General features: G+C 40.0%; 1 protein-coding gene across 2 annotated transcripts in view; it reads left to right on the top strand.

Annotated features, from left to right (window-relative positions):
* The window catches only part of RCOR1 (REST corepressor 1), a 170,296-nt gene that overhangs the window by 1,743 nt on the left and 140,756 nt on the right, over nucleotides 1-27,797 (top strand). The window lies entirely within an intron of this gene.

The raw sequence follows: 27,797 nt of genomic DNA, 5'->3' as shown, positions 1-27,797 counted from the left end.
AGTCTCTTTCACTTCTTGCTTTCTTAATGACGAAATTTAGGGCAAGTAAAGGGCAAAGAAAGAGAAGAGCAGCAGTTAATAATGAAAGGCAGCAGAGCACTTTCTAGGGGGCGCTTGGTAGACTTGGTGACAAACAGGAAAATGAATTTGTCCATAAAGAAAGGAGCATTCCTGATTCTCTTCCTGTGTTTGCAGATATGGTACTACTGTCAGGAGGAACGGGGCAAAAAGCTTTTTTTTGTTGTTGTTCCTTTAGGATTTCCAATTTCATTAAACTCAGCCTTGCTTCTTCAAGAAGCTGCTCTGTAATGTTCTACTTGGTTATGTTTTCTTTCCAATTTAAAATGTTAAGGAGATACTGAATAAACAAAGGGATTCAAATATTCTTGTAAAAGAAATAATTTTTCAAAAGTGTACCTCTTGATTGATTGGAAGCCATACCTACAATTTGTTTAAAGGTTTTTTTTTCATTTCCTTAGTTTTTAAATGCCAGCTTTTAAATGGTTCCCTTGTAATTATAAGATTTTTTTAAAAAATCAAAGATTTCCTGTTTAATTTGAAAAATGTGCCATTTCTTTTCGTCCTTAGCAATTTGTAATAAGATTTATCCAGTTAGCCGATTGCCATAATAGGTGAATGTACTTGTAGGTATACAAAGCTGCCAAAGCCATGAATCTGGACGTCCCTGGTTTACTGCCACAGAGTTAGACAAGGGCCTTGCAATCCATACAGTTCCCGGTTGGCAGCAGGAAATACACAGCTGGAGCATCCTCAGCAAATGGCTATTCAGCTTTTGTTGGAAAACTGACAAATGAAACCCCTTCCGTTAGTTGATAATATTGAACTGTTAATTGCTGTTTCTTTAAAAAGTTACTTCTAACAGTCAAGCAAAATCTCCCCTTAACTAGCCAGTTAGACCTTGCCTTGTTTTTTGGAAGTGGAAAATGAGCTTTTTCCTCTCATATGTGACAGATATTTCATGGGTACTATCCTTGTCTGCTTTATGTCTTTTTAAAATAGTCTTATTTCTATTATCTTGTGATGGACTTTTCCATCAAGAGTTGCCTCCACCTGAATTCTTTGATTTGTTCATATCCTCCTTAAGGTGAAATGTAAAGAACTGGCCACAATATTTCACCATGAGGCCAGGCTGCCCAGTAAAGTCATATTGTTTCTCATAATTTGGGAACCATGCTGAAAATTACACTTATGTATTTATTTTGGCAGCTATTTTTCTCGTGGATGCCCATTAAGCTTTTGGTTAGTTGAAGTTCAATTGTTTAGATGTTTGGATTTGATTCTCCCTCCTTCCATATGAAACTTTTCATAAGTGTCTGAGATGAAGTAATAAAACAGTTTCCCACTTTAGAGATATTATTTTGAATTTTATTCTTATATTATGAGTTTATTTATTTCCTAATACATGCGTATGGGACTATAACCTACCTGTGCATCTTTAGACTGAATGTGGCCTTAACAATCTTTGATTCTTTCCACTTAGTTTCTAGTCTGCAACATAGACAGTAAACAATTCTGATCTACCTATTCTTAAAATATGAGAACGTGTGCATGTGTTAGCATTCTATATGCTATATAAAATTTAATTGTGAAGCTATAGAACAAAAATATACATTGACTTCCTTACGAAAATTAAATGGTGGTATTTTATTATAGCAGAATATTTACATTTTCTCTCTTTTTCCATTCCAGACTGCTCTTTATCTCATTATTTCATCCCTTCTTTTCCTTTCCTTTAAAAAGTGAAGATTGTATAAGCAGTTTCTTTCTTTACCTGTTCTGTTCTCATGTTTACTTTATTGGACGGTTAGTCTGAGAGTAATTCCAGCAAATTTCATACTGTTGATTGTAATCTATGTTTTCCTAGGTCTAGCAGGATGTTTGCTATATATGCTTGTCTCGTGCTAATGTTAGCTCCCATTTTACACCTAATATATATATTTGTCCAGGAAACTGCAGTACATGAATTCCACATACAGCTTAGTCATGTGACAAATGCCTAACTTCAGAGTTGCTATTTTTACATTTGTGTATAGTTGCTTTTAGGTGTTTGAATCCAAAAGTATGGAGAGGAATTGGAAACATTGCCAATTGTTGGTAAGGGAGTGAATCTATAGCCATGTTTGTATATGAAGTTAACTAATCTGCATGACCACAATTCTGAGTGCGTGGAGGGCAGGAACCCCTTTTTGGTGATCTTTTATTTTTGACTGGTATGAGTGAGTGGCTGTGATATGGAGGTCTCTCTTTCCCATGCTTGTGAAAGTGTTAAATGTACGCAGCAAGATAGACACATGTATCATTCATAAATAGCATCCTAGTGTATGCAAGTCACTTTCAATTAGAAGAGACCTCTTGGATGAAACGGTCCTGAAGTTCTAAGAATAAAATGCATTGGCTGATCTGTTATCAGATTCTCTGCTTTCTTTTTAACCTAAAATATGAGTTCACATAACAGCAATAATGAATGAGGATTGTTAAAATGCAGGTGTAATCATTTTGTCAAATTGCTGCTTAGGAGAGAATCAGTTAACTTACTGTATTAAGGTTTTGTATGGAAAAAGTGTGTATTGCAAAGAACCTTTCTAAACTTACCTCTATGTGATGTCCAGTATTTGTTTCTATCCTGCATCGTGCTACAGTTAGTTGGTGTCAGCTGTGTGTGTCATGTGAATCCATCCACTATTATGATTTATACAGACCATAGCTTTGAATAAGCTTTGAATGTGCCCAGCCAGTCTTATTTAAGAAATCATAATTTAATAACCATGGGTTAGCATGATAAATACACCCCAGTTGCTAAAATATCAGTGGTCAGTTTTCTCTAAATCGTGTTCTCTAAATATGTTAGAACTACAATGCCCAGAATTCACAACCTATATTGGAAAGAATAACAGGAATGGTGGTTCCATGTATCTGGAGGATATCAGGTTGGGGAAGGTTGTTCATAGATTAATTTGATGAAAGCAGTATATTTTATAGAATTTTCTTGAAAAACATCCATGTATGTGTAAAAACAAATTCCAACTCCCCATGTTCAAATTAAAAATTTCCTGTTCTTTTAAATAAAAGCTGGGTTTGTAATAAAATTTAATTTGAAATCTATATATTTGCAGATGGTATGCTGAATTTAAGAGTTGGGGAATTCTAATGATTTTGAAAAAGATGGATTGTGCTCAGTGAGCTATTGTACACATGTACTAGAGATTAGATACCGTATAGGCATGAAGAACTGAGGTTTTATCCAAAGAGCAGTGAATTACACTTAAGATATTTTTTAAAAAATAGTTTGCATCCAGTGTTAAGGAATTTGCAGAGCACTGTCTGTAATTTTAAAAACCCAAACTTTTCCTTAAAAAAAAAACTTTGCAATTTTCTGTAGTAATTAAAGGTATACATTGTCAAATTGCTTAGAACTTTACATTGGATACCGCTTTAACTCACAGAAAAGTCAGTAATGACAAGTAAATCTTTCCCAGAAGTATTTGTGTCAAGTAGTTCCTTAAGTGTCAGCAGCTCCTTTTCTTTTTAAATAAAAGTTTTTTTCTTCCTTAGTCATTAAGTCAATTGTGCTGGAAAATATCCCAGGTCGTTTTTCCCCCCTACTTTTTTTACCTTTTTCCTGATTTTCTGTGCCTATCTTGAAAATGCTTTTCTAATGCTGTAGTTTAATCTTCATGCCATATTTTTTTTTTATTAATTGTCTAATTGTCAAGCAGAAAAACAGGATTATATTGGTTTCTAAATATTTTTATTGATCCATTTTCTGTTACGTATTAGTGCATATTATTGTTATTACTGTTTTAATAGTCCAGAGAATGCTGAATATTCATAAGTTTAGATATGTAATAAACAGTAATAATAGGATGACAAAATGCCTAAGTGACAGTTGCCTAAAGAATAAATAGTTTTGCTATGAATGAGAGACTTTGATAAATGAGAGTCTTCGATCAGCAGTGTTTGTGAAAATCTGCATTTCATGCTGTTTACATGTTCAATCAGGTGCATTGCCATATTGTCTTAAGTTCATCAACAGTTGGTAAAAAAATTATGTGATGTTGACTTCTCGGGAATGGCACCACCAGGGACCACAAGGGCATACCTCTGCTGTTGCTCCTCTTCTATGGAAGAGCACACCACTGGAAATGAGAGCAGCAATGACCCTGCTAGTATTTTGGGCCACTAAGATCTGGCTTTTTTTGAGGATATTTGTGGGATGGCTTCTTATGGAAAATCAGCATCAGTGATTGTTATTTCTTGATGCTGTGCTATTTTAACTGGGTTGCTTATATTGGAGCGTAAGCTGTTCAATGTTTCTTGCAATTGGAACTGCATATAAATCTCAGTAAATAAGTAAATATATTTCATAAGATCTCAGACACAATGTGGTTTATTTGTTTTGGGCTAGTTATGTTTTATAAACTTAGCAAAGTGTCATGTATTAGTAAACAATGGCTAAATATGATATTTGAACCCCATCATTTATAGGCATGTGATACACAATTGAGGCTGTATAATGTTGAATTATTTTAGAATTGGGAGTGATCCTTCGCTGTTTTTTGTGATTTTCCTTTCCTGCTTTTCTGAGAAATTCAAGAGAACAGACTCTAGACTAGAGATCCTGCCATAATCCTACATGTTCAGCAAACAACTGAAATTTATTTGCCAGGTTTTTCATTATACTTCCTTGTGGTATACTGCTTGCTTCCAACTGGGTTTGTGATGTCTGGTTAGGAAGTTCAAGGCTAGAGGCATGGCATGAAAGAGGGATTGATTAATAGGGCAAATGATGGAAGCAGTGTTGTGATGCAAGCTTTGTTCCTTTTGAAGCATGTTGTGACATCATAAGCATATGATGGATAGGTGGATAGACCACAATTGGGATTTGAATCTTAGTTATTGAGTGAACTGGTCATTAAATGAGACATCCATGTAACTGCTTCACTTAATGACTTCAATCCCGATACTCCAAGTTGTAGTTGTTAAGCAATCTCACAGTTTATTAAGCAGGTAAGGAGGTAGGTAAAGAGCCCAGGTTGCCTTGGAGGGAGGGGCAGAACCTGGGAGGCCCTGTTCAGGAGTGAAAATCCTTCCTGCTGAAATCCAAACAGGGTTTTCAACCCCTGAGTAGAGAAAGACTAGTCTGGCCTGTGCTGGGCCTCCAAGGACCTTCCATGTTCTTCTGAGGTACCCTGCACTCCTTTCTTTAATGTGCTATCTCTCTGATCAGGAACTGAAAATCCTTCCTGCTGAAATCCAAACAGGGTTTTAGCCACTGAGCAAAGAGACACTCGTGTTCCTGTGCCAGGTCTCCCAAGGTCTCCTCCACCTGTCTGAGGCACCCCATGTTCCTTATCTTACCGTGCTGCCTCTTCACACTCTTCTTGGATTTTGGGCTCCCTTTCATCTCTGATGGCTGATTGAAAGAGCTGCCCTCCGAAGGAGTTCAGCTCCCTTCTGTGTTTACTGAAAGGAACTCCTCCAGCGAGATGCTGGAACAGAACTCAGATCTTTGGGATCCCGCTGAAGGAGTTCAGCTTCCCTCGGCAGGCAGCTCTTTCAGCCAGCTTCCAGAAGCGAGAGGGAGTTCTCTCAGCAGGCAGTAGTAGTTTGTAACTTTCCCTGCTGCTTCCCCATTGACTTTCTGGACAAGGTCATAAGTATGAATAGGTTGCCAAGTACCCAGATCACGATCACATAACTGTGGCAGTAATAATGCAACTTTGTGATGGCCAGAAGTATTTTATGGACCATAAAGCACCCTTTACGAGGTTGTTCTAATTCTAGATTGTCGTTAAACGGTTGTATATCTAGGACTGAGTGTAGATACTACAGGCAACAATCAACTGATTAGCATTATTACAATTCCAGGTAGTGTAATAATCTGCCTTGAGCTGCATAATCTATTAAATACATAAGAACTTGAATGTATTGCTTTATTAAAGGTAAAGGTTCCCCCGCACATGCGTGCTAGTTGTTTCTGACTCTAGGGGCCGGTGCTCATCTCCGTTTCAAAGCCGAAGAGCCAGCGCTTGTCCGAGGACGTCTCCATGGTCATGTAGCCGGCATGACTAGACGCCAAAGGCACACGGAACGCAGTTACCTTCCCACCGGAGTGGTCCCTATTTTTCTACTTGCATTTTTACGTGCTTTCGAACTGCTAGGTTGGCAAAAGCTGGGACGAGTAACAGGCGCTCACTTTGCTACGCGGCACTCAGGATTCGACCTGCCAAACTGCCGATCTTCTGATCGACAAGCTCAGCATCCTAACCCACTGAGCCACCGCTTTATTACTAAAGTGTAATTTCCACTTGCTATGAAAGCATAGAAGTACATATTATATATAAAGTAGCAGTCAGTCTTCAACTTTTCTGACTTTATGGATTGGCGGGGAGGGGAAAGGGGATGGTTCCGTGCGAGTGGTGGGCAAGTACACGCAGGTCCATTTGCACAAGTGGCAGGCACATGCCCGCCGCTTCTATGGCCCAGTTCCAAATGGTACTGGTACTGGGCTGTGGCGTGGGATTGGGGATCACTGATATAAAGAATGGAGGAGGTTGAGGATTGACTGTTTGGGGTATGGAAAGAGAAATTTTAATGTTTTCCAAAAGAATTTTGCTTTCTTTTTTCCATGTTATCTAATTTTCAACTGATTTTTATCCCCTTGTTCCCAATGAATTACAAATGTCTTACGACAACAGTTGGGAGCAGAATACCATTGTTAAGTAAGGCCCTTGTTAAATGAGTCGTGATTTACATTTACAACCTTTTTTGGCACAGTTATTAAGTGTATTATTTGAACTGTTAAGTGAATCACACATTTCATTAACAAAATCCAACTTCTCCCATTTACTTTGCTTGCCGGCTGGGATCAAATGGTTATCATGACCCCAGGACACTGCAACTATCATGAGTACTTGTCAGTTTCCAAGCGCCCAATTTTTGATTGTTTGACCTTGGGGATGCTGCAATTGTAAGTGTGAAGACTGCCCATCAGTCACCTTTTTCAGTGCTATTGTAACTTCAAACAGTTGCTAAACAAATGGTTTTAAGTGCAGAATACCTATAATTTATGTAAAATAAATGGTTGATTGAAGTTGCTGTTTAAGAACTAAAAAAAGGGAAATGATTACAGCTGACTGAGAACTGGGTTCAAATCTCTAGTCACCTTTAATTTATGCTCATAAAATTCATCCAGTAAACTACCTCTTCTGGCCTAGCTGTGTGGGGAAAAAAGCATGATATCTTGGATTCTTTGGAGAAGGAAGAGGATTATAAATGACATAAATAAATAAATAAAATCTTTTCCAACTTCCTCTTCATAATTGAACAACTAACATTGTTTGAAAAGAGCTGTTTTGAAAGTTTGCTTGTTCATTTTCTATTTTGAAAACATTTACTGTTTTAATCTTAATATCTGCTAAAGAGACAAATGCTGGTGAATATTGTTAGATCTTTGTTTTAAAGTGAGTTGACATAATTCACATTTTTATTAGTACTTAGAGTAAGTAGCACAGTTATCTTTTGTATTTTGCTCAATTTTGGGATTTGAAATGTAGTTCTCAGCTAAAGAATATGTGCAGGAATGCACATATTTTTTGACAGAAGAGTGCTGAGGTAGATTTGTTTTTACAGCAAAATGTGTGCAGAAATATTCGGGATTTAAATTTTCTATACATGTATAACTAAACATAAATAAAATGTCACAGACCTGGGGATAAACGGATCGACATGCAGAAATAAAGTTAATGCTGACCAGCATTTTACATGTCAAGGATTTAGACTTAGTGAGCTAGTAATACATCAGAAATATGAGAGAACATTAGCAACAAATAGGTTATGTGCATTATGGACATTCTAAGAACATTTCCGAGAATTGTCTTTTGACATGAAGTGTCATTTTAAAGACAGCATTTTCAGGAAGTGAAAGTATAGAAAGAAAGGGAGTGGCAAAAGAAAGAAACTACAATCATAGTTCCAGTTTCTCATGTACCAACTGTTCTATACCTGGCTAAGAATTTGCAGTGCAAAGAAACATGTTTCTGTGAAATGCAATCCGCATTTGAATCCAGATTCTGTCTTGGGAAAGAGCAGTATTACAACTGAACTAAAAGAGCCTTTGATTGTCATTCTGTCACACACACACACACACCCTCAAAATCTTGCCTATGTGCAGCATGCAATTGCTGACAGTTTGCTATCCGATTTTTGGCAAAGGATATAATCTACAGCCCCAAAGTTCAGGGTCAGTAATTTAAATTTCATTTAAAAATATTTTTCAACTCATGTTTGTGCAATATACAATTTTTAAAATATTCCACCATTCATATTTGTTTGGCATTAGGATTTTATGTTGAAATGCCTGAACATCCTAAATTGCACTGTATTATCACTAAATACTTGGCTATACCAGAAGTCATAATCATCTTCTGAATTAAGCAGTCTTGCTGGCTGGAAATTACAGGGGGCGAATTGTCCAATAAATTTTAGGGGATACCCAAGTTGGATAAAACCAGATTTATATATTTTTTGAACTGTAGTTTATCCACAGTGTTATAGCGCTGTGGCATAAATAGCCAACAAATAGTATTTTCTAGGACAGTGAAGGAACTTAACAAGTTGAACAGTTACAGCAAAAACTGGCAGCTGGAGAGGTCAGAATTCTAACCTTTACCTGATTTTAAACCTCAGTGGCTGACTGTGTAGCTTGTTTAAGTGCCTTCATCCCAGTTTAATACTATAAAGATAAAATTGGGAGAAAAAAAAAGATATTTCTCTAAGCACCTTGGAGATGAAACAGGGTATATACGTAATAAATATATGAAAGTTCTTGTGTCAGGGAGATGCTTTAAATAAAGTAGGTCTGATGAACAAATCTAAGGTTTGCGTGGGCCATGTTATCATTGTAGAATATGATTTACCATTTTGTGTATATTTCCTCCTGGTAATACGCTTTTGTTCTGAAAAAAACACCCAGGACTTTTTTTCCTAAAAATATCAGAATTAATGGTAGATGCACTTTGACTCTTCCAGACGTTGGATAGGATTATAGCTTTTTCAAAACTTCAAGCCAACATAACTGGAATTTGTAGACCTAACATAGCTAGAAGGATAGAGAAGACTACTTTAAGGATAAGTTAATAATTGCCCTGAAAATGAGGAAGTATTGCACAATTAAAAATTGTGTCATTTTTCTGCCATTTTAAAGCAGATGTGAACAGAATATAGATCTAGCCATAATAATAGAAGTTTGGGTTATTTGTAGCAAATCAGCAAAGAATTTCTGCCTTGCAGGTATTTTTAATCAATAATACATTTCCCCCCTCTCTAAATTACATAGCTGAAGTGAAGCAAACTGAAATGTTGATTTTTATGTAGAAAAACTGTAATCAGCTGGTAGAGCTTAAGATTCTGTCCAGCAAGCAACAACCCATGTGTATCTTGCAAGCTTGAAATCTTCCTCTGTCGCCTTAAAAGTGTATGTAGTAGACAGCATGTTTAGAACAAGCAAGCCTGGCATAATTAAAAGGATTTTTCATCTGAATACTTCCGTGCAATTTTTTTCAGGCGGGGAGGAATTTACAAAATCATTTTAAATACCATTTCAACAAGTAGTTAGGAAACATTTGTTTTCTGTCGTAAGTATATTAAATTGCTGCATAAATTGGAGAGCAACTAGTGAATAGAAGATAGAGTTTCCCTCCATCTTTAAGAGATGGTTAAATTGCTTCATTCTTGTTGCTTTGTACAGACATATTAAGTGAAGCTACAAAAAAAAAGAAACCTAGTTTTTCTCCCGTGTCAGATTATTTTTATATAAGTAGGTTTAAAATGAAGCAAGTTTCCTATAGACCACAATATTCACTTGTCATTATCTCTTTTTTTAACTTCTGTGAAGTTATCTAATCTTTTTTGCTGAGAAAATGAAAATGGGATAATAGTTCAAGGATGTAAAAAACCAAAAAAAACCCACCTCTGTAAACACAGTATTTCAGCACCAGTCCCACTTCGCTATATAATTTTCTTTATAAACTTCTCCAAATTAGTATCCTCCAGATTTGTGTAGATTCAGATCCTATAATAGGAGAAACATTGCATGCAGAAAATTAAAAAACAAACAAACCAAAGGTCAAATATTGAGTTATCACCAGTGACACAAAGTAGAGTTGCTGCTTTATTTCTAATTTACATCTGTATGTAGATTTACATAATAAATGGACACTTAGAAATATAAACTAATCAAGGCATTTTATACTGTAAGCAAATAACATTTCAAGGCTATTGCAAATCCTTGCATATTTTAAATACTTCAGGAATTGGTTGTGAAGTAGAATGTTCATTCCAAGTGTTAATGTGAAGCATCTATGCTTCATAAGAAAACTATGGATATCTGTTAAAAGTTTATTTTTCTTTTGTTTCTAACAATTGTATGACTTCTGGAAATAAGTTTTAAAATTCTATGATTTTAAGGCCTTATTATCAGCCCAGAAACCTTGCTTCTGATCAAGGTTGTATGTTTATGTGTTAGATGTCCTGGATGTTCCAGTTTAAGGCAGTCTTTTCCTGATTGATATTATAGTAGAAGTCTTCTGACATTCCAGATGTTCATGAAACACGCCTGCCAGGAGTGCCAGCTAGGTGAAGTCATGATGAAGGAGTTTGAAACTATAATTCAGCAATGTCTTGAGGACCACAGGTTCTGTATACTTCTCTTAAATTATGTACTGTTTCTGGATTTATGTGCTGCCTTTTCTTTCAGACAAATTATTTAAGGTGGTTTAGTTAAGGGATCGAAAAATATATTGTTTATATCATTTAAAACATTTTCTTTTTTTGTAAAAGGCATTGCTATCATATGCTTAACACAGGGTGAGCAACATGAAATTCCATAAAATCAGTGCCTCTGCCAGACCCTAAGAGCCACAACTGACAATTTTTGCATCGTCTTGAGGTGTGAAAACTGGAAGTTTAGTGTGTCTGGTAATATAAAAACAAAGTACCAAACAGAAAGTTGGAATGCTATAGCTTTGCCCATTCATGTGAGAGAATTCTATTCCTTATGACCCATTTAAGGTTTTATACGTCTTCACCATACTCCAAAATATTTCCTATTTGTCATACAAACTTCTTAGTTACTCTATAACTGTGTTGAGTCTTTGTTTTATCCTAATTCTCATCAGAAATTTTATCCTCATTTTCAGGAGCTAGATTTATCTTTTATGATTAACTATTTTTCTTATAAAGCTTATAAATTTTTGAATTTTGTATTAGATTAATTGCTTATCTGCATTTTTAGAGCATTTTTTCTTACAAGCTGCCCAAGATTCTAATGGTGCAACATATATATTGCTTTTTTCAAATGTGCCTAATTCAGATATACGCAGTAGAAAAGAGAAGGAGAGATTTAAACAGAGCACAGCTTGTTTACCAAAGACATTTGTATATTTCTCAATAAGTCAGTAGAGGATTGGCATCTATGTTATTTGTAAAGCTAAAAGGTAGTTAACGGAAGCCTGGGTTCATACCTTTTCTTGGCTATGAAATTTGCTGAATAACTTTAAGCAAGCTGTAATATCTCAGCCTAATCTACTCACAGAGTTATTTTGTGGTTAAAATGAAGTCTAGAGTTCTGGAGGAAGGTAAATGAGAAGGTCCTGTTTTTCCCCCAAATATTTCTGAATTGTAGCTCTCAGCAACTCCAACCACTATAACAGAGGGCTTCAGATTCTCCACTTCTGTCCTAAAGGAAGACTGAGAAATGAACATATCATTGAGCAGGGCAGAAAATTTAATGTTTCTTTCTTGATGGTCCTCTATAAATATGACTTTCCTGTTCTATACCTCATAGTAGAAATCCTGCTCTAGCAAAAATAAATAAAGAGGATAATAACGGATAGATACTAATAAAGGAGAATATTTGTAGCTTGGGGTTGAAATGAGGACCCCTCATTATAATAGGTAGGATTAGGAAACTGAACAGTTAAACATCACTACAAGTTCCCCCCCTCCCAATTCTACATTATGTTGGTTAAGAAATACACAGTTTAGGTCCGTGGTGGCGAACCTATGGCACACGTGCCACAGGTGGCACGCAGAGCCCTGTGGGCACGCGCGCCATCGTCCTGGATTGAGGTGTGGCCAGGCTGCTCCCCTCCACGTGCACCTGCGCTCTTGGCTCTCTCTCTGCACTGAGAGCAACTGCAAGAGGTGGGCGGATCCAGGCTGGATGGTGGAGGCAGCTGCCAGCACGAGTCTAGGTAAGCCTCCGGAGTGATTTTTATAGCGCCCCAGCTGCCCGATCCGGGCTCCAGAGGCTTGGAAAGGCCTCTGCTGCCTGGATTGGCTGTGCGGGGGACGCGAATCCCCACCTGCTGCACGGATCGCCCTGCGGCTGCCACCTTTCCCCCCAACCACTGTGCGGATCACGCTGCCGCTGACCCCCTATCGTGCAAATCGCGCTGCCACCACTGCCGTTTTCCTCCTACCGCATGGATCGCAATGCCACTGCTGTTCCTCCCACCTGTTGTGCAGATAGCACTGCCGCCATTCCCCCGCTGCATTTTCCAGGCCTCCGGCGCCCGGATTGGGTTGTTGGCGCGCCGTAAAATCCCCCCGCAGCCATGGATGTTAGCTCCAGAGGCTTTGAAAATGCTTCTGCCGCCAGGATTGGGTGTGGGGGGGAGCAAAATCGCTTTGCAGCCCTAGATCTGGTCAGCAAAACCATTTTCCAGGCCTCCGGTGCCCAGATCGGGCCGCTGGCACACCGTAAAATCACCCTGAGGCCATCAATGCGAGCTCCAGATGCTTGTACTGGTCAGTTTCCAATCCAACGGCACCTTCCACATGACCGTTTACCGAAAAATGACCCACACAGATAGGATATTACACTATAGGAGGAATCACCTGGTATCACACAAGATTGGTTGCTTCCGGACGCTATTCAGGAGAATAGACACACATTGCAACATGAGGAGGGCTAAAAGTAAAGAACAGACTCATCTCTACCAAATATGCAGACACAACGGTTACCCAACAGACTTCATTCGCCGATATAGCAGGCAGCATGAGCCTAATAGAACGCAGGATAGACTAACAGCCACAACCCAGACAACGATACCATACATTAATGGTGTGTCAGAGGCGACAGCACGAATACTGACATCACACAACATCAGTGTGGCACACCAACCAAATCACACTCTCCGTGCCAAGGTGATGTGCCCCAAGGACCCATTGCCCAAGGAAGAAAGGTCATCAGTGGTCTATAGAGTAAAGCTAAGGACTGCCATTGTAGTTATATTGGAGAAACGGCCAAATGGCTCAAGACTAGGGTCCATGAGCATAAGTTGGCCGTCAAAAGGCATGAGCAATACTCACAGATATAGACACATATGGGCAACAATAACCACTCATTTGACTTTATGAGAGCGGAGGTTATCGCCCAGGACACCTCTAAGGGAGGCCGTTTGCTTAAGGAAGCCTGGTTGTCAGATGAACATACGATCAATCGTCATATAGATGTGTTACTGGCTTACCAAGCGTTAAGGAGGCATGAACAGCAACAAAAAGTGCTGCCTACATATAGAAGAAAAGAGGGCAAAAAATATCAAAGCTTGCCCACCTACGGGACAATACACAAGCATAACGAATGAAAAGAGGGAGATGCCGATGTGACCTGCTCGAGAGCCAGGAGAGGGGCAACGGATTGATGAAGACAGTGCGATACATACGACAGAAAGGACGCTGGTAAACCAGGATACACAACGATCCACCAGAGCTAGGAGACGAGAGGAACTGAGGTGTGATCCAGCAACAACTTCCAGCAACCAAGTGCGAACAGATATGTCACGACCCACCCACACTCCAACAGGCGGAACGCAACCAGCAAAGACAAGATCGATTGGGATGAACAGCAAGGAGCAGGAAAGGGAAGGACAACACACAAACACAATGAGTGCATCGACACGACCTGCCCAGAAGCCAGGAGAGAAACGGCGGGCCTGCAATGAGAGGGTGATGCCCATGCCGCCAGATCAGAGCAAACAATAACTCAGAAGGGGGGAAATCGGAGGACGATCCAGTAACAACTCTAAACAGCCAAGTGCGAGCGGGGCGGGCGGAGGGGACAGGGATGAAAGGAGCCCCCCCCCAAGATCGGCATGAACACCAGCGGACGAGATGCAGCCAAAGAAGACAGGATTGACTGGGGCAGGCATAATGGAACAGGCAAAGAAGGGAGCAATGGGAGGAGAAAGGACGGTAAGACCAAAATGCGGAGAGGTGGGTGCGAGGCAGTCAGAGCAATTACGGTCGGCTAGAGTGGATAGACCTATTATGCGCTCAATGAGCAGAGCACAGGAACAGCTAGGTTTATAAGCAGACTCTCCAGCTTCCAGTTTTCACTCTGAAGATCGGTAGGGGACTGATGAAAGCTAAGGCAATAGATAGTTGTTTGTATAACAAATGGTTGCTTTTAACAATAAACAGCTGTTTTTACCTATCCTGGAGTTCAAAGATTTTATACTTTTTAGTGTACACACACACACACACACACACACACACACACACACACACACAAACACACGTACACATATATGTAAATTATAGAGTACCATTTAAAATAGATTACAATCTGTAATTTATAGATTTATAGATTCTTCTCTGAACGAATAGTAAGAAAAATAAACAATTGAAACAGAAATCAAAAACTGATTTATAAAATCAGTTGTCTTGTTAGAAAATTAGTCTTGATTCAACATGCCATTTTTCTCTCTGCAAATCACGTCTGTGTAGTTTTCTTGACAAAAGTTTTCCAGAAGTGGTTTTCCATTGCTTCCTTTCTAGGGCTGAGAGAAAATGACTAGTCCAAGGTCAACCAGTTGGCTTTATGCCTAAGATGGCACTAGAACTCAGTCTCCCAGTTTTTAGCCACCAAACTAGCGCTCTTGTTATAATAAATAAAAAGCTATTGACCAAATGTAACATAGGGATTCTCATTTATTTATGTTTCCTTAATTCATTTACACATTCCCCCATTCCTCCATAGCAAAGCATTCAGGGCTTTTTGAATTCATCTAAGCAACAATTTAATTTTATATTATTCTGCCTTAGTGATTTGTGTAAGTCCATACATTGTAATTTCTAAATCATTATTTGTTGCTTAGCATATGTGAACCCAGACAATTGTGGTATATTTAGTACACCACATCTAAACAAAATAAGGCTCAGTGTAATGCATAAATCTAGCATAATTTTACCCATGAAATTCCCTTGTTAAGTTAGCTCAGCTCATTTTGTTTAGTAAATGTGCAGTATATGCAGTGTTTCTTATTACTAATGAAGTCAACTGGGACAAAAATGGGCTGTGTTAGTGCTGGGGTCATAGTTAAAGATTATAAGAATTCTTCTAAAACATTATTTGGGATTAGTTTTTAATTATAGGTTTTTATTTTATTGAGAAATATAACAAGACAAAAAGAACTTTTAAAATTACATAATTTAAAAGAAATAAGCCCCAGCTCCTGCCAATCTAGCAGTTCAAAAGCATTCAAATGCAAGTAGGTACCACTTCAAAGGGAAGGTAACAGCGCTCCGTGATGTCATGCTAGCCTCATGACTGCAGAAACGTCTTTGGATAGTACTGGCTTAATGGCTCTTGAAATGGAGATAAGCACCACCCCCTAGCTGAGTAAAATTTGCAGGGACCTCCTTTACCTTTGTAGACGTATGTATTACTGGTATGTATTACTGGTATGTATTACTGTCCATTGCTGAGATGTGTATGTATGTATGTATGTGTATGTGATGTTAACTTTTGGGTTGTTGTGCAGCGCCAGGCAATGCAGAGTACATATTCTGAGCATAACTGAAATAGAACTATATTCTACATCTGATGCTGTCCATATATATTGGGACTACAACTCATCTGAATCTATTGTACTGGGAATTCTGGGAAATAGAATTTCAGCATTTCTAGAAGAATCCAGGTTAGAGGAAGATGTAGATAATTAAGTGGTAGAACTACATCTTTATCCATTGGAAAAATGAATTTTGTAATGTTTTATGTTGTTGTTAGCTGCGAAGTCGTGTCCGACCCATCGCGACCCTATGGACAACGTTTCTCCAGGCCTTCCTGTCCTCTACCATCTTTTGGAGTCCATTTAAGCTCACGCCTACTGCTTCAGTGACTCCATCCAGCCACCTCATTCTCTGTCGTTCCCTTCTTCTCTTGCCCTCAACCTTTCCCAGCATTAGGCTCTTCTCCAGTGAGTCCTTCCTTCTCATTAGGTGGACAAAGTATTTGAGTTTTAGCTTCAGGATCTGGCCTTCTAAAGAGCGGTCATGGTTGATCTCCTCTAGGACTGACCGGTTTGAACGCCTTGCAGTCCAAGGGACTCGCAGGAGTCTTCTCCAGCACCATAGCTCAAAGGCCTCAATTCTTTGGCGCTCGGCCTTTCTTATGGTCCAACTTTCACAACCATACATTGCAACTGGGAAGACCATAGCCTTGACTATACACACTTTTGTTGACAGGGTGATGTCTCTGCTTTTTAGTGTGCTGTCTAGATTTGCCATGGCTTTCCTCCCGAGGAGCAAGCGTCTTTTAATTTCTTGGCTACAGTCTTGGCTACAGTTTGTTATGATCCACACAATCAAAGGCTTTAGCATAGTCAATGAAGCAGAAGTAGATGTTTTTCTGGAACTCTCTAGCTTTCTCCATGATCCAGCATATGTTGGCAATTTGATCTCTAGTTCCTCTGCCTCTTCAAAATCCTGCCTGTACTTCTGGTAGTTCTTGATCCACATACTGCTGGAGTCTAGCTTGTAGGATTTTAAGCATAACTTTACTAGCATGAGAAATGAGTGCAATGGTGCGATAGTTTGAACATTCTTTGGCACTGCCTTTCTTTGGAATTGGAATGTAAACTGATCTTTTCCAATCCTGTGGCCACTGTTCAGTTTTCCAAATTTGCTGGCAAATTGAGTGTAGCACTTTTACTGCATCATCTTTTAAGATTTTGAATAGCTCAGCTGGAATACTGTCACCTCCACTAGCTTTGTTGTTGCTCAGCTTTTCTAAGGCCCACTTCACTTCACATTCTAGGATGTCTGGCTCGAGGTCAGTGACCCCCTCATTGTGATTATCAGGGACGTTAAGGTCATTCTTGTATAGTTCTTCTGTGTAATTTTGCCACCTCTTCTTAATCTCTTCTGCCTCTGTTAGGTCCCTGCCATTTTGGTCCTTTATCATGCCCATTTTTGCATGAAACGTTCCCTTCATCTCTCCAATTTTCTTGAAAAGATCTCTGGTCCTCCCTATTCTATTGTTTTCTTCTATTTCTTTGCACTGTTCATTTAAGAAGGCATTCTTATCTCTTCTAGCTATTCTCTGGAATTCTGCATTCAATTGGGCGTATCTTTCTTTTTCTCCCTTGCCTTTCGCTTCCCTCCTTTCCTCAGCTATTTGCAAAGCTTCCTCAGACAGCCATTTTGCTTTCTTGCATTTCTTTTTCTTTGGGATGGTTTTGGTTGCTACCTGTTGTACAATGTTGCGAACCTCTGTCCATAGTTCTTCAGGCACTCTGTTTATCAGATCTAATTCCTTAAATCTATTTGTCACCTCTACTGTATATTCAACAGGGATATTATTTAATTCATACCTGACTGGCCTAGTGCTTTTTTCTACTTTCTTCAGTTTAAGCCTAAACTTTGCAATGGTCTGAGCCACAGTCAGCTCCTGGTCTTGTTTTTACTGACTGTATAGAGCTTCTCTATCTTTGGCTGCAGAGCACATAGTCAATCTGATTTCTGTGTTGACCGTCTGGTGATGTCCATGTGTAGAGCCATTTTATAATCCTTTCTAAACCTAAATCATTTAACTAGGTGTCTCAGGAAGGTTTCTATTCAGCCCAGGGACTCAACTTCAATATGTTTAAAGTGTGTCTTTATATTGGTAATTTTGTTATTCTGCAGCTCAGTTTAACAGATTCCAAGGCTAAGCACATGGTAATAAATGCCTCGTTAATCCTTAGGAATATGCTGATTGCTCTTTCTCCTTACCAAGTTATTAGCATCTGCCCATGCATACCTATATTAAGAGAAGGACTCCTGAATGAGTGTGCAAATTTGTGAAAGCTCTTGTATCCCATGTATGCTTTCACTTTATATTCAATCTTAGACCCTATTCGGTAACTATTTAAAAAATACTTATGAGTATGGTAATTTGTTAGCTGGAAACGGTACTATCAAACTTCTCATTTTTGGCCCCTGTACACATTTTCTGTGATTTTGGCGGCACCTATAGTATCTACACAGTAAAAAAAAATTGTACTTCATCTTTATGTAATTTCAGATTGATAACACTGCAGTGCTCCTGTCAGATGACCTCTATGTGACGGCAGATAGTATAGTGAAGGAGTTCATGATTTGAATGAAAATTCCCAGCTTCAGTGTTTGGGACTTTCATATAAGGCTAAGAAAGCCACTCTCTGAATTGCTATTGGCAGTTCAAATAAGCCAAGAGTCCCCAGGTTTTTGGCTCTGTGCACTAATTCATAACACTGAGAAAGTATTGAAGAGCTGCCAGGAAATGGCACAAATTAGTGAGGCTAAAACGATGTCATTTGCACAAGAGCATTACTTTGTCTGAATTCTAAATCTAATAATGCTATTTTGAAACCATGATTTTCTGCCCCAATAAGAGTACAGGTAGTGTTTGATTTATGACTGTAACTGAGCCCACAATTTTGGTTAAAAGTTGTGATGGGAGTAAAGCAAGTCACCACATGACCAAACACAATTTTATGACCTTTTTTTGGCAGTGGTGATTAAGTGAATGCTGCTATTATAAAGTGAATGCTGTGGTTGTTAAGCAAATGCTGCGATCATTAAGTGAACCCATTGTTTACAGTTTTTGCTGGGAAGCTGAAGTAAACCTTGGTTTCCAGCAAAAATGTCATAAATAGCAATCACATGATTGCGGGGCACTGCAAATGGCTGTAAATGCATGCACACAAAATACAGTCACATCACCACAGGAGGGCCTGGACATCTGAACTTTGAATTTGAGTCATAGGTAGCTTTTTTCAGGCTCCACCGTAACTTTGAACAGTTGTTAAGTGACCTGTTATATGTTGAGGACCATTTGTATTTGTTTTGTACAGTACAAAACATTCAATTCTGGTCTGTGACTGTAATAAAAGATAGATTGAAAACACCCACTTAGCAGAAGAAAAGCATTTTATCAGACTTTCATCCTTTATTAATTCATTCCAAAATTTTCTTTTCTGAAATCATTATACTTTTTCTCTTGGTTGATGTAATCCGTTTTCTACCATCTCTTCCTTTTCCTCTTTGATCTTGGGACATAGCATGACTGTTCCTTCCCTTCCAGCCAATCCAAAAACTACTGCCCACTTTTAAAATCAAAATAAACCTCGTGTGGAAGAGTGAAGACAGCCTGGCAGATGTACTTCTGTGTTGTAGAATCCATGGGTCTCCATGGAAAAGATTTTAAGGAAAGGGTGGGGAATATGTGTCCTTTCAGATATTACTGAACCACAGGGATGTTGGGAGTTGTAGTTTGTCGACATCTGAAGACACATACGTGGTACAAGATTTTCCTGTGTTTGAATGTCATAGCGTTGTTTTAGGACTGAAATGGCCTCCCTCCTCATTCCTTTTTCCTACTTACAGTGATTTTTAAATCTTAGCAAATGCAAGTTTTTTAAATCTTAACCAATTATGCTGACAGACGGGAAGCTGATTTTGAGCTCTTTTCTCTGTACTTATGAAAGATGGGTGCATGTTGTTAGGAAGCATACCTGCTAGTTACTCATGCTACTACTGGTATTTTCTTTCTCCTCCATTAAATGTGCCCCCCCCCCCCCCGGGACCCAGCAGCTGATTGTGCTTGGCTGCTAACTTCCCTGTTGGTGACAGTAGCCATGGGAACGCAAGAAGGAAGATACGAGTTAGTAACTCCCAACTTGTTGCTAGGCAGGTCTCACTTGGTATAGATATCAAGCCATCTTTATGATAAAAACACTTTGTCTTTTTTCCTCTTCTCTGTGATCACAAAGTCCTGAGACGCAGGATTTATTTTAAAAAAAGAAAAGACTTGGAAACAGACACTTGTAGAACTAAGCAGTTTTATTTGAACATCCAGTAGCTGAACAGAGTTGGTGCTTGAAGAAAGTGGATGAGTGAGCCACATTAAAGCAGAGCAACTTGTTTGTGCATTTCTCACACTCTTAGAACCAATGTAGTTTTGTAATTAAAATGTTAAATGAAGACCAGGAAAGCTAAGATTCAAATCCCCAATTAGATGTGAATTGGTTCATTATTTAGCCAAACTTACCTTGCAGAGTTGTGAGGATCAAGTGAATTATGGAAGCTTAGGGAGCTTGCCTTGAGTTCCTTGAAGTATGTATTCAGAGCTATAAATTACATTTATAACAGATATTTGGTCTCTCGTTCAACTTCTTCTCTTGACTGATGATGTTTTCATATTGATCATGTCCTCATATCAGTTCACAAGAAAGTATTTTCTCCAGAAAAACACATTTCTATATTTTTAAAAGAAAATTCAAAAGACTTTCATAATAATAGAAGGCTAGTGGCAAAATGATAAATAATTCATTTGTAGGTTAAAAAACCATGGTGATATTTTGGGAGATACTGGCAGGGGGTTGGACTAGAAGATCTCTCAATTTCCTTCCTGTCGTGTAATTTTGTGATTCTGGCCTTGCCCACTGGAAAGATTTGACCTTCAGAATAAGGAGAATGATGAGTAGAACTGGTTGCTGTGACAGTTACTGTTGCCCCACCTGATGCTGGCAAGAAGAGGAGTCATGGAACCTGTGACAAGCAGAAATGCTCTATTCATGCTAGGAAAGCTGTGCCCCATCCTGATGAGCAAGTACTAAGCTTTGATGTCACCTCTGTCCGGAAAACACTGAAGAAAGGTAACATTCAGAAAGCAGCAGGCCCAGATAACATCCCTGGACGTGTCCTTAGAGTGTGTGCAGATGAGCTGGCTTGTGTTCTCACAGATATTTTCAATCTCTCATTGCAGCAGGCAGTGGTCCCATCGTGTTTTAAGATGGCCATCATCTTGCCAGTGCCAAAAAAGTCCACAATTACAGGCCTCGGTGATTACCGTCCAGTTGCACTGACATCCACCATTATGAAATGGTTTGAGAAGCTGATAAAGGATTTTATTGTATTTAGCCTCCCGCCAGCATTTGGCCCGCTTCAGTTTGCCTACCGACCAAATCGCTCTACAGAGGATGCTATTTCTTCCATTCTCCATCTGAGCTTGAAGCACTTGGAGGAAAGAAATAACTCATGTGCGTTTGTTGTTTGTTGACTTCAGTTTGGCATTTAACACAATCATTCCCCAGCATTTAGTAGACAAACTGGGCCTTTTAGGCTTAAATACCCCTTTGTGCAACTGGATTCTTGATTTTCTTACCAACAGGCCCCAATATGTGTGGGCTGGAACAAATGCCTCTAATACCATTTCCTTGAGCACAAGTTCTCCTCAGGGCTGCATCCTAAGTCCACTGCTGTTCACCCTGTTGACTCATGACTGTTGTGCTAGGTTTGCCACCAACCATATTGTGAAGTTCGCAGATGATACAACAGTAGTGGGCCTTGTTCATCATGACAATGTGGAAGCTTACCGCAAGGAGGTTGAAGGGTTGGTGAACTGGTGTAAGGAAAATAGCCTAGTTTTAAATACTGGGAAAACCAAAGAGATCATTGTCAATTTCAGAAAAGGCAGGCACAGCCACACTTCTCTGTGCATTAATGATTCACCTGTGGAGATGGTTACTAGCATCAAATTCCTGGGTGTGCAGCTAACGAGTAGGCTGGCTTGGTCGCTCAACAGTGAGAATCTGGTGAAGCGGGCACAGCAGCACCTGAACTTTCTGCGTCGCATGAGAAAAGCTCATCTTCCTTCCCCTGTCCTGACCACTTTCTACAGGGGGATGATTGAGAGCATCCTGTCATACAGCATCACAGTCTGGTTTGGAAGCATCACTGCTTCAGACAGGAAGGTGGTGCAGAGAGTGGTGAGGATGGCTGAAAAGATCATTGGCAGTTCCCTCCCTCCCATCCAGGACGTAGCAGTATTTAATATTTTATTGTTATGTAGGGGTGTGGGTCTATACATATGTTGTATATAGTATGTTTTAGACGTGTGCCATGTATGTGTTTCACTTTGAGGGCGGGCAACTAAATTTCATTTTTGATGTGTGTTGTTGTACCCACAGTAAATTATGACAATAAAGATTATCTTATCTATCTTATCTTAAGATAAGTGAAGGATTGTTACTTATGTACCTGGTCAACAATAAAGATCTAGTAGGGATAACTTCTCAGAATTCCTGTCCTTTAGTCAGTTTTTATAATCCAAGAGAGAGTATTCTTAACACAGGAATACTTAAATATTTAGATATTTATATTGTTTTGAATTTGTTTTATGTCTGTGAGCCATGAGAAGTTGTTGTGGAGTTAGCAGCATAAAAATGCAGTAAATAAATAAAAACCTCTTTGAAAATAATTACAAGGGTAATCTGTCCCAGGGTTTACATTAGCTAGTATGGTGGTGTAAAATGCTTTCTTTTAAAGTACCGGTAGTTAGATTCAGACTCCCTGTGTATCTAGCCAGTACTTTGTGCTGCAAGTAACTTGCCAAGGTCTTGAGCTATTACCCATCTCACCTTTCTCTTTGTCTTTTCACCTGAGGCAGGTATGGCTTTGCATAGAAAGCATGTGATAAACCACAGGTAGTTCTTAACTTACGACCACAATTGAGCCCAAAATTTCTACTAAGTGAGACATTTGTTAAGTGAGTTTTGCCCAAGTTTATAACCTTGCTTGCCACACAAGTGAATCATAACAGGTGTTAAGTTAGTAACACTGTTCTTAAGTGATTCTGGCTTCCTCATTGACTTTGCTTGTCAAAAGGTTGCAAAAAGGTGATCACATGATCCAGGGACACTGCAACTATCAAAAATATGAGTCAATTGCCAAGCATCTGAATTTTGATCACTTGATTACAGGGATTATGCAATGGTCGTAAGTGTGAAAAATGGTCATAAGTCACTTTTTTCAGTGCCATTGTAACTTTGAAAGGTCACTAAACAAACTGTTGTAACTCAAGGAGTACCTGTACAGAGAAATAATTCCTTGTTTAAGGAGGTCTTGATAGTGTGAAGAATATGTAGCTTTAATCCCTGATTTTTTTTCCCAATCACGCTTCGTATCAGTTATCTATGTCCCAAAGGAAAAGGAAAAACCCCAGAGTAAGAATAAAAAAAGTAATCATAACTCTTTTGGCCATACGTTAACTACAAGTAACCAACATATATTTTGAATAAATTATGTCAATGACAATTCTATAGAAATGGTGCGTTGAGAAGAGATATGCAATATTTCTGTCCAAAAATAGAAGGATAAAACTTGATTCCTTAATATTTGAAAACTGGAAAAAGGGATTTGATATATCTGCTAAACCTCCACAGATGCTATAATTTTACCCCTTTTAACTTTGTGCTAATGTTATTGCCTATGTTTACTTTGTGCTGTAGCCCTTCTTACTTGCTAAATTTACAGCATAAGAGCAGTTATATTGTAATTCTGTATCATGGCTATAGGGGTGAGCCTTTGCTCATTTATTATTGGCTTTTCTATCTAGTGACTATCGCACCATTGCACTCATTTCACATGCTAGTAAAGTTATGCTTAAAATCCTACAAGCTAGACTCCAGCAGTATGTGGATCGAGAACTACCAGAAGTACAGGCAGGATTTCGAAGAGGCAGAGGAACTAGAGATCAAATTACCAACATACGCTGGATCATGGAAAAAGCTAGGAAGTTCCAGAAAAACATCTGCTTCATTGACTATGCTAAAGCCTTTGATTTTATTTTATTTATTTTATTTTTTATTTTTATTACATTTATATCCCGCCCTTCTCCGAAGACTCAGGGCGGCTTACAAGCTTAGCAGTAGCCTTCATTCTATGTATATGCCTGCTTGTTAGGGCTTTCACACACACACCAAGCGGCATTATTACAAAGTCAGCTTAATTGCCCCCAACAATCTGGGTCCTCATTTTACCTACCTCGGAAGGATGGAAGGCTGAGTCAACCTTGAGCCTGGTGGGACTCGAACCTGCACTAATTGCAGGCAGCTGGTGTTACTTAAGGAGGCATTAGCCCTCTGATCACAACAAATTGTGGCAAGTTCTTAAAGAGATGGGAGTACCAGACCATCTTATTTGTCTCTTGAGAAACCTATATGTGGGTCAAGAAGCAACAGTGAGAACTGGACACAGAACCACTGATTGGTTCAAAATTGGGAAAGGAGTCCGGCAAGGCTGTATACTGTCACCCTGCCTGTTTAACTTATATGCAGAGCACATCATGAGAAAGGCAGGGCTAGATGAATCAAAAGTTGGAATTAAGATTGCCAGGAGAAATGTCAACAAGATATGCAGATGATACCACTCTAATGGCAGAAAGCGAAGAGGAACTAAAGAGCCTCTTGTTGCTGGTAAAGAAGGAGAGTGCAAAACTTGGGTTGAAACTTAACATTAAGAAAACCAAGATCATGGCATCCGGCCCTCTCAATTCCTGGCAAATAGATGGGGAAGAAATGGAGGTAGTGATAGATTTTATTTTCCTAGGCTCCAAGATCACTGCAGATGGGGACTGTAGCCAAGAAATTAAAAGACGCTTGCTCCTGGGAAGGAAAGCCATGGCAAATCTAGACAGCACACTAAAAAGCAGAGACATCACCCTGCCAACAAAGGTGCGTTTAGTCAAGGCTATGGTCTTCCCAGTTGCAATGTATGGCTGTGAAAGTTGGACCATAAGAAAGGCTGAGCGCCAAAGAATTGAGGCCTTTGAACTATGGTGCTGGAGAAGACTCCTGCGAGTCCCTTGGACTGCAAGGCATTCAAACCGGTCAGTCCTAGAAGAGATCAACCCTGACTGCTCTTTAGAAGGTCAGATCCTGAAGTTGAAACTCAAATACTTTGTCCACCTAATGAGAAGGAAGGACTCACTGGAGAAGAGCCTAATGCTGGGAAAGGTTGAGGGCAAGAGAAGAAGGGGACGACAGAGAATGAGGTGGCTGGATGGAGTCACTGAAGCAGTAGGCGTGAGCTTAAATGGACTCCAGAAGATGGTAGAGGACAGGAAGGCCTGGAGGAACGTCCATGGGGTCGCGATGGTTTGGACACGACTTCGCAACTAACAACAACAGGAATAGCAACCCACAAACCCACAACCACAATCCTCCAGGAATTATCCAGAACCAAAGACAGGATACAGAAGGATGAAAGAAATAATATAATCTACAGAAATAACTGTAACAATTGCAACCAATTCTATGTGGGATAAACATCAATTAAAAATCAGGATCCAAAAATACTGGCTGGAAATCAAACGTCACGATCCCAGATCCTTAATCTCTATCCACACCGACACCAAACAGCACCAGTTTAATTGCAGCAACACTAAAACCATCGGGCATGCTACTACTACTACAAATTGGGAATTTGATTTAAATCTATTGGTACAGAGCCAAGTTAATTATTCCTTCACTTAGCTTAACTATTTATAGTGAAATAATTTTGTCAAATGCAAAATTATTTCCCTCTTTTTATGTACTTAATATATAAGATAAGGATCCATCAAAATGAAAAAGATCAAATTTGTTTCTCCCTACCCCAATGTAAAAAAAAATCAATGAAAGATGGTTTCTGGGTTGTAAAAGGCAAACTTGATTTTCACTACAAACTTTGAGGAAAGAATGTTGAGTTGCCATTTGACCTATGTAGATTCTGGTTAATTAAAAAAACACCAACCAAGCAGTATTTGGTCCAGGTATCTTGATTTCGTATAGTGCATATGCTGTTATTGACATGTTTGGCTTTTGTAAAGATACTGAAAAACTGGAAAGTGAATAAGGTCATGAAACACTTAAGAGTTGAAGCTGTAGTCCAGACCTCTAATTTGATCCTCTGAAGCCTGAAACTGTACAGAATTAAAAGCAGGAAATACTGTATCAAAAAATATTCAGATATTCTTCCCCTCCCCGTGTGATAATGTACTAACTGGAGCAGCTTTTCCCAGTCTGATTTTCCAGATTTGTTACTTTAATTCACATTACCTCTGGATTAAAGCATTGGATGCTCTATCTCCTGTGAAGTTTATTCATCTAGTGAAGTGTTTCCTAATTTTGGCAACTTTTAAGATACTGTATATGGACCTCAACTCTCACAGTTGAAAGTTGAGTTAGCATGCTGGCTAGGGAATTCTGGGAGTTGAACTCCACACATATTATGTTGCCAAGGTTGGAAATATTGATCTAGTGCATGGGTTGGCAACCTGCGCCTCCGGAGCCACATGCGGCTCTTTCAGCCGTCTCCTGCGGCTCCCAGTCCTCCGCCATGTGCAGTCCCCCCCAAAAAAGTGGGACTAAAAAACTTCAACCAATAAATTCAAGCTTCTCACGAAAAAAGATTGAATTGATTGGTTGAACTTCTTTGGTTTGTGGGACTGCCCACAAACCTCTTTTCTTCTTCGGACTCCACATGGCGGCAGCGGAGGAAGAGACTGGAGGACTGCTGGAAAGCTGAGTGGGCCCATTTTCCTTCTGCTGCGCCTTCCTCAGGCTCCCCTCCTCTGAACACACCGCTGCCGTCTTGCCTGACTCTCTTTCCACCCCACTCTTTCGCAGCAGGACCGTTCGGCCCTTTTCCCCTCTGCTGTGCATTCCTTGGGCTCCCCTCCTCCGAACACATCGCTGCCGTCTCGCCCGACTCTCTCCTGACCTCACTGGGCCAAACAGTGGAGGAGGGGAGCCCAAGGAAGTTGCAGCAGATGGAAAAAGGGCCGGATGGCCCTGCTGCGAAAGAGTGGAGTGGGGAGGGAGTTGGGTGAGATGGCAGCAGCCCTTTTTCCACCTGCTGCCCCTTCCTCGGGCTCCCCTCCTCCGAAAATGCTGCTGCCGTCTCTCATACCTTTCATTATTTTTTATGATGATGAGGGAATTGCAGGAAAAAGAGAGGGCTGGCAAGCTCGAGGCTTGCAGGAGCCGTGCGATTGGATGGCTGGAGAGAAGCCGAGCAGGCAAACTTAAACAATGAAAGCAGAGTCCTTTCTGGCTTCTGCGCCGGGGCTGCTACCCTCTTCGCGGTGATGGCAGCGGCGGCATCGCTTTCCATGCCGGTCCCATTGCAATCTAGGCATGCCCCCGCATGCTCACAAGAAGGACAGGAAAAAGGGGATGGGCTGTGCCGGTGTCGGGGTGGGGGGAGGAATAAGGGATGCATGGGGGCGGGGTGCGTGGGAGGAAGAGTTGGAATCCAAGGTGTTCAAATCTGGGTGGGCTCCCAGCAAACGCGCCAAAGAAGTGATGGGAGAAGGAAGAGAAACAGCGGGTGGTGGGGGGAAGCGCCCTGTTTCTTCTTCTTCTGGCACAAACTCTGTGCTCAAGCCGGAATGGGGAGGGGGAGGAGGAGGAGGAAGAGGAGGAGGAAGAGCGGTGATTGACAAACTGCCAGCCAAACTCTTTGGGAGAGGGGGCGCAGGATGCAGAGGAGGGCAGCTTGCCTTGGAGAGGGAGGGAGGAGCCCTCCTCATCTGCCTTTTGTTCTCTCTTTCTCTGCCCTATTCCCCTCGCTGCTCCACGCTTCCTCCTCCTCCTCCCCCCCCAAGTAAACTGCATGCAAAAATCCCACAAAAAACCCTAAATCCC

This window comes from Vipera berus (genome assembly GCF_964194415.1).
Source record: "Vipera berus genome assembly, chromosome: 1".
Lineage (NCBI taxonomy): Eukaryota > Metazoa > Chordata > Lepidosauria > Squamata > Viperidae > Vipera > Vipera berus.
The sequence above is the reverse complement of the archived record's forward strand: the minus strand, read 5'-3'. Positions and strand labels throughout refer to the sequence as shown.